Source organism: Ziziphus jujuba, chromosome 3 (genome assembly GCF_031755915.1).
Source record: "Ziziphus jujuba cultivar Dongzao chromosome 3, ASM3175591v1".
Classification (NCBI taxonomy): Eukaryota; Viridiplantae; Streptophyta; class Magnoliopsida; order Rosales; family Rhamnaceae; genus Ziziphus; species Ziziphus jujuba.
In genome coordinates, this window is record NC_083381.1 from 19,544,169 (window position 1) to 19,551,896 (window position 7,728).

The following is a 7,728-nucleotide window of genomic DNA, read 5'->3' on the forward strand; positions in this document are numbered from 1 at the left end:
GTACGCATATACCAATGCTTCTTTAAGACCCATAATCTATGCAATGTTGGTGCTATAGACATTTTCGTATGCACATGTGCCGTTGTTGCCACATAATAAAAATCCATCACTCTGCAATGGTGTTTGCCTGTTCGGCAGTTTTTTCGTTAGGAGCCTGTTCGACAATTCATTATAAGTTTTTAATGTTTCAATTTGTTAATGTCTAATTTATTTCTAAGTGGAATTATGAGTTTTACTTAAGAGGGTGTTTTTGTCTTCTGACCAGACAATTTTGACCTTAATTATCCATTTTGAAGTAAAAAAAAAAAAAAAAAAAACGGATGGCGATCTTTCAAAAGTTTTAAACTAGGAGGCATGTTATTGTAATTTCCCCTTCTTTTTCTTTTAAATAAATAAAATGCTCTCTCCCTGTATATATTCGAAAGGAAGCCAAGGCATTTAAGCGTTGCTTAATTAGATAATCAAAGTTAAAAAATTATCAAGTCCATGGCACCCTGGAGTCTAAACCTTGTTGTACGGTCACTTGATCAGTTTTTGTTGTTTATCATCATTCCTCTGTTTCTTTGTTCGTCTAGTATTTGTTTTGCAATAAGTGGAGAGGCAGAGGCCCTTGTGAAATGGAAGGACAGCCTTGATATGAATCCAACTACTCATTCTCTTCTCCGCTCTTGGAATCTCAATTCTACTGATTCAACTTCTCACTATCTCTATAATAATACCCCCTGTACCTGGGTTGGGATCACTTGTGACGCGTTTGGAAGTGTCATCAACATTACTCTCGAAAGCAGTAATCTGAAAGGTACGCTTCACAACTTCAACTTCTCCTCCTTTCCCAGATTACTCACTCTTGTCTTTTATAACAACTCCCTCTATGGAAGTATCCCATCTCACATTGGCAACCTTTCCACACTCACCATACTTGATATGGGGTCCAATCATCTCTCTGGAATCATTCCTTCCCAAATATACCTTTTGACTTGTTTACGTTTCCTTGGTTTGGATAGCAATTATTTGAACGGCTCTATACCACCTCAAATAGGCATGTTGGTGTCTCTTGAAGTGATTTATGCTTATAGTAACAATCTTTCAGGTTCAATTCCTTTGTCCATTGGAAACTTGAGCAAGTTAACTATATTGAGTCTTCATGGAAACAAAATAGGTGGGTCCATTCCCAATGAGATCGGACAGCTTAAATCACTCACTATCCTTTATTTGTATGATAACCAACTTAGTGGCTCAATTTCTATATCCATTGGAAACTTGAGCAAGTTAACTGAATTGAGTATTGGTGGTACCAAAATAGTTGGGTCCATCCCCAATGAGATTGGACAGCTTAAATCACTCACTTACCTTTATTTGTATAATAACCAACTCACTGGCTCAATTCCTGAGTCCATTGGAAACTTGAGGAAGTTAATTGGTTTGGAACTTTGTGTAAACAAAATAGTTGGGTCCATTCCCAATGAGATTGGACAGCTTAAATCACTTACTACCCTTTATTTGTATTATAACCAACTCAGTGGCTCAATTCCTATGTCCATTGGAAACTTGAGCAAGTTAACTGAATTGGAGCTTAGTGGAAACAAAATAGTTGGGTCCATCCCCAATGAGATTGGACATCTTAAATCACTCACCAAGCTGGATTTAAATAATAACCAGCTCATTGGCTCAATTCCTGTGTCCATTGGACAGCTAAAATCTCTTATTGAGCTTTCACTTCATGATAATTATCTCACTGGCTATCTACCAGATAATATTTGTCTTAACAGGAAGCTTAGATGGTTTGCAGTAGGTTTTAATAGCTTTAAAGGTTCCATTCCAAAAAGCATAACAAACTGCAGTTCCTTACTTAGATTTTCAGTTGAGGGGAATAAACTAACAGGGAATGTATCAGAAGTGTTTGGAATATACGCAAACTTGTATTATATGGACTTGAGCAACAATAAGTTTTTTGGAGAACTTACTGGAAACTGGGGAAAGTGTCCAAACCTCACCATGTTGAGCATGTCTAACAATAAAATTTCCGGTAGGCTACCTCCTGAACTTGGGAAGGCTATGCAATTGCAAAAACTTGACCTCTCTTCCAACCTTTTTGTAGGTAAAATTCCAAAAGAATTGGGACAACTGAAAATGTTATACATTCTCATGCTCAATGATAATTTCCTTTCCGGCAATATTCCTGCAGAAATTGGAATGATTTTGGATCTTGAACACTTGACCTTGCAGCCAACCAATTGAGTGGACCACTTCCAATGCATTTGGAACACTGTTCAAAACTACTCCATTTAAACTTGAGAAATAACAAATTCAGTGGAAATATTCCCTTCCAAATTGGGAATCTGTACTCCCTCGAAAATCTTGATCTAAGTAAGAATTTGCTTTCAGGAAAGTTGCCTTTGGAGCTTGGTCATTTGGATAAGCTAGAAACATTTAACCTCTCACACAACAATCTGTCAGGCTCAATACCATCCACGTTTAAAGAACTGATGAGCTTGACATCTGTTGATATATCCTACAATCAGTTAGAAGGTCCTCTTCCCAACAACAAAGCCTTCCTAGAGGCCCCATTTGAAGCATTGGAAGATAATAAAGGTTTGTGTGGCAACAACACAAATATAAAGATTTGCCCCATACCTAAAGAGAACAGAAGTAAAGTTATAATATTTTCAGTCATAATGTCTATATCTTGCGCTCTAATTCTATCATTTATCATTGTTGGAGTACTATTTATTTGCAAAAAGAGAGAGAGGCATGTTGATGAGCCAAGACAAACACAAATGACTGTAACTTTCTTTGAAGCATGGAGCCATAATGGGAAAAATGTTCATGAAGAAATAGTTGAAGCAACCGAGAGCTTCAGCTCTAAATATTGCATTGGAGTTGGAGGATTTGGAACTGTCTATAAATCAGTGCTGTCAACAGGGCAAGTTTTTGCCGTGAAAAAATGGCATGAAAATGGGGCTAATAAGGAAGCCTTTGATAGTGAATTAATGTGTTGACAAGAGCTCGCCACCGAAATATCATTAAGCTTTATGGATTTTGTTCGCATATAAGACACTCATATTTGGTGTATGAGTTCATGGAAGAGGGAAGCTTAGTGAAGATATTGAGGGATAATGTTAAGGCAGTGGAGTTGGAGTGGACCAAGAGAATAAACGTGGTGAAAGGTTTGGCCAATGCCATATCATACATGCACCATGAATGTTGTCCACCTATAATTCATAGGGACATATCAACTAAGAATATTCTATTGGACCATGATTACGAGGCTCACATTTCTGACTTTGGTTCTGCTACAACTTTGGATCTAGAGTCATCGAATTGGACTCCATTTGCAGGAACCCTTGGCTACTCAGCCCCAGGTAAGTATCCCATCAAAGTTACTCCTTTATGTTAAATCCTTAATGCATCCTTTGGTTCCTTTCCCCTTTTTTTTTTTTTTGGTTAAGCAACCAAGAAAACTCATGCTCTGGTCATTTTATTAAAAATAATAATAATAACAATAATAATAATTTGTACAACAGAAATAGTGCTTTTTATTTTGAGAAAACAAGAACTAAGAAGTTCCTAGCAGAAGCATGAAAGGTATACCTAGCAAAAGGATTCAAGATCAAATCATATTTTTTGTATGTATTTTTTACGTACTGTGTTTTTCAAATAGCTTCAACGGCAGATTTCTATATCAGACATGAGAACCATGTATTATGCATATTTGCTATACATAGGTAACAGAGATTAACTAGAATGATTTGACTAATGTACTTTTGAGGCCTATGCATATATATAAATAGAAGAAGATTTATATAATTTAATTCACTGAATGTGATGAAAAAAATATTTCTTACTTATTTGCAATTGGCATATACAAAAAGTATCTGATCATCGGAAAATACTAACTCAAAGTCATATTTCTTTGAAGAGCTTGCTTACACAATGGAAGTAAATGAGAAGATAGACGTGTACAGCTTCGGAGTTGTAACATTAGAAGTGATCATGGGAAAGCATCCAGGAGATCTCATATCATCTTTGTTACCATCACCGTGACCGGATTTCGATGTTCTACTTAAGGATGTACTGGATCAACGTCTCTCGCCTCCAAGGAGGCAAATAGCGGACCAAGTGATCTCCATTGCAGAAATAGCATTTGCATGCCTACAACAAAGTCCACAGTCTCGGCCAACTATAAAGCAAGTATCTCAGAAGCTGTCAACTCCATTACAATCATTATCAGAGCCTTTTCATATGATTACAATAAAGCAGCTGTTTGATTCCCCAACATGGACATCCTAAATTGCTGCAGTATTTCCTAGTTTTAGATTGTCTACATGTGTGTCTTTGCATTTGCTTTCACTCTGTCATTCTTCATTATTCAACGGTTTGTTTTTCTTTTTCTGCTTAATAAGTTAGGCCAAGCTTAGATATTCCAAGACATGGTAGTGTCATGCCTGCCTTCTTGTGTCTTTAATGGATAAAAAACATGATCTGGGATTTCTCTAGCAGCTTTTTTTTTTTTTTGGAACAAACAATTTCATGACTCTTGTTAACCGTTGGAGGGGAATGTCTTTGGTGACTTTTAACATATAAGACTTTAATAATGTTCTGTTGCTTTTAATGAAAGAAATTATATCTCTGTAGCTTTCAGAATTCTCTCTAATAATGTTCTGATGAGCTTTAAAAAAAAAAAAAAAAAAAATTCTCTGTCTTGTGAGCATAAAAATAAGATATTGCTCTTGATCGATAGGCTATCTCTAATGGAAATCATTCTCCATATCATTGAAATAATTGAAATCATTCTCCATCTTGAATACATGATGCATACTATGTGTAATAACTTGCAGAACTGGAAACAGATCACGAGCCCCCTAAAAGAGAGAATTTCACCAAATAAAACAGAACATTAACTTGGCCTATAGAAGTAGCAGTCAATTTTATCCACGATCAGAATTTAGAACCATAAAAAAAGCCCATTAACTAACCTATTTTTTCAAAACAATGGTTTAACAATGTTGCTAGATTTATCTAAAAGACTAAAACCATTGTTAAATGGAAGATATTCTTTTAATTTATTACATACTTTCCTCTCTGGTGCATACTTTATATTCCTATTCATATTTGTGACAGAAAGACTAGAGAATTAGAGATTCATATTAGAAAAGCTGAAAGTCACTTTCAAAATGAAAAATCAAACAAAGCCCATCAATTCATTTTTCTTTAAGTCAAGACAAGTACTTGTGTCTAAAAGTAGAAAAAACGAATAGCTCATTTGCCAAAATGTAAAAAGTTGCACAAAGTGCTCCATAAGTCTAAAAAGTTTCGGTCAAACTAAATTCATATACTGCAACTCAAGCCAAATGGACTTCCTCATTTCTAGTGTGAATTAAAGGCTCTCTTAATCAAAGACAGTGGTATATTAGCAATCAAAAGGACTTTTCCAGCGTGTAACACGTTTATAAATTCAGTCATGCCAGTGTGTAAAAGTTTATCAATTTCTAAGGTCATTGCAGTATGTAACATGTTTATCAAATACAAATAAAAACTCAAATCCTGGCCGGCTTAAAAAAGCAACCATTAAGACTACTTCGATATGGGGAAGTGCACAGAGAAAGATCCATTACAAGCTGACAGTCACTAATCAAAAGGAAAAAATAAATGGAATCCTCAGTTCATTGGCAAAAATAATAGTAATAACAATAATAATGATAATAATAATAATAATAATAATAAAATGACATGATTCAGAGACTCATAAATTTATACAAACCATTATTTTATTTGTACTTTTTTTTGGCACTTTAGTTAATTATTACATTTACATATAAAATGTGTGCAATTAGAGCATATAACAATATATAAAAGGGCCATACCCAAAAAAAAAAAGAAAAAAAAAAGGCAAAAATAATATATAAAAAGGGCTAATTGATTCAAGCGGAATAAAAATTAGAGCATCAAAAGAATTGAAGAATAGCTAGCATCATTAAAACTGGGTACATATAAAATGTGACTCCACAAATATCCAATTACAACAATAAAGTAAATGAAAAAAAAAAAAAGGAAAAAAAATTAGCTCGACTTGTTCATAAAAAGCTCGAACTTAGCTTGGTTTGATTTATTATAATATAAACAACTTTGAAACTTAAACATTTGTGTTTTAAAATAAAAGTTTTAATATTGATAATTAATAAATTTCATTTGCTTTATTAATTTTATTATAAAATAAATTTATTTTTAAAATGTTTATAAATTAAAATATAAAAAATATTGTTCATGCATTATAAATATTCAATATGTTTAAAATCATAATATAATTTTCAATTTATTAATATAAAGAATAAATTCAAGCTATTTACTAGCATTATTTATTATTCAAGATCAAACCATGAACTTCGTTTGTTGTTCAAGATTGGCCAATTTTCTTTACAAGTTGAGCATGAGTTAAAATTAAACCGATCATGAGCTACTTAAATCTATTTACAACCCTAGTTAGGATTGGGAAATAGTGTAACACCCCATCCCAAACTACATCGGAATTCTTGCACGTTGATCGAGGTTGACCGTTGACCGAGTAAGTCAAAAAGTTGACTTTTTGTTCCGGTTGACATTTCTAGTTGACCATGGTACTGTAGCAAAGTACATGATGCCCCGAGTTCGCAGACTAGTAGCACGTAAAAAATGGAGCTACGGTTTGAAAGTTATGAGCAAAATAAGTCGAGATTCAAACTGTCCAAAAGGTGCCGGGAGTTGACTTTTTATGGTTGTAGAATTTTGTTTTGACTTTTGTATGGTTATAAAATACTCGTTGATACGAGTTCATAGACTAGCGGCACGCTTAAATTGGACATCTGGTTAAAAAGTTATGGACATGCGAAGTTTTCCGAATACCGTAATATTTTAAAATATCTGGCTTGAGTGAACAGTACGGGCCACGTGTCACAATTTCAACCAATCCCATGAGTGAACAGTGTCACCCATGGGTGGCTTTTATTCAGGCAAAACCACGCGAGCCGGCGGAAGGAGAGAGAAAGAGGGGAGGAGAGAGAGAAAGAGAGAGAGAGAGAGAGAGAGAACCGACCGGCCACCGTCACTTAGCCGTTTTTCGGCCACCCTTTCCTCACATGCACCACCCCACCTTGAAGACCACCTGAAAACCGGTCGGCCAACCAAAAACCACGGCCAATTGATCGCTGACGCGCCTGGATTGAGGCTTTTTCTGGCGGTAGTGCCGATTCCTTCAAACCCCTATTTCTCCCTATTCCGGCCACTGTTTGCCTCACCGCCAGTTCCATTGAGTTATCCATCACCAGATCTACCTTCCCACCAAAAATCACGGCCAGTGGCCACCGGACGCGCCGCCGGCGGTGACGGGTTCTGGTGACCATGGTGGGTTGTCGGGAAAATTGACTTTCCGGCAAGTTTCCGGCTGCACCGCCCCTCCTTTCCCACTAATTCCGACCCTCTGAACCCAAATCCGGTGTCCCTTTCCTCAAATCTCAATGGATTGAGAGATCGAGGAGTTGAATCCTGAAAGCTTTCTGGCAAAATTTCGGCCACCTCAGGTCCGATCTCCGGGAAGTAAGATCGGATTCATAATCCTCGTCACTCAAGCTTCGATTCGGTATATTACTCGTCAATTTTGGTTGTCGTTTGTGTTCGCTCCCTGGGTACCTATTTGGGAGTTACCCGATTAAAATATTAAAATAATTAGTTTTGTGTATTGTGGATATTTTAGGT

The 7,728-nt window shown here is 35.9% G+C and overlaps 1 pseudogene; it reads left to right on the top strand.

The window, feature by feature from the left end:
* The first annotated feature begins 434 nt into the window (after nucleotides 1-434).
* On the top strand, nucleotides 435-4,496 carry LOC107418152 (MDIS1-interacting receptor like kinase 2-like; annotated as a pseudogene).
* The last annotated feature ends 3,232 nt before the right edge of the window (nucleotides 4,497-7,728 follow it).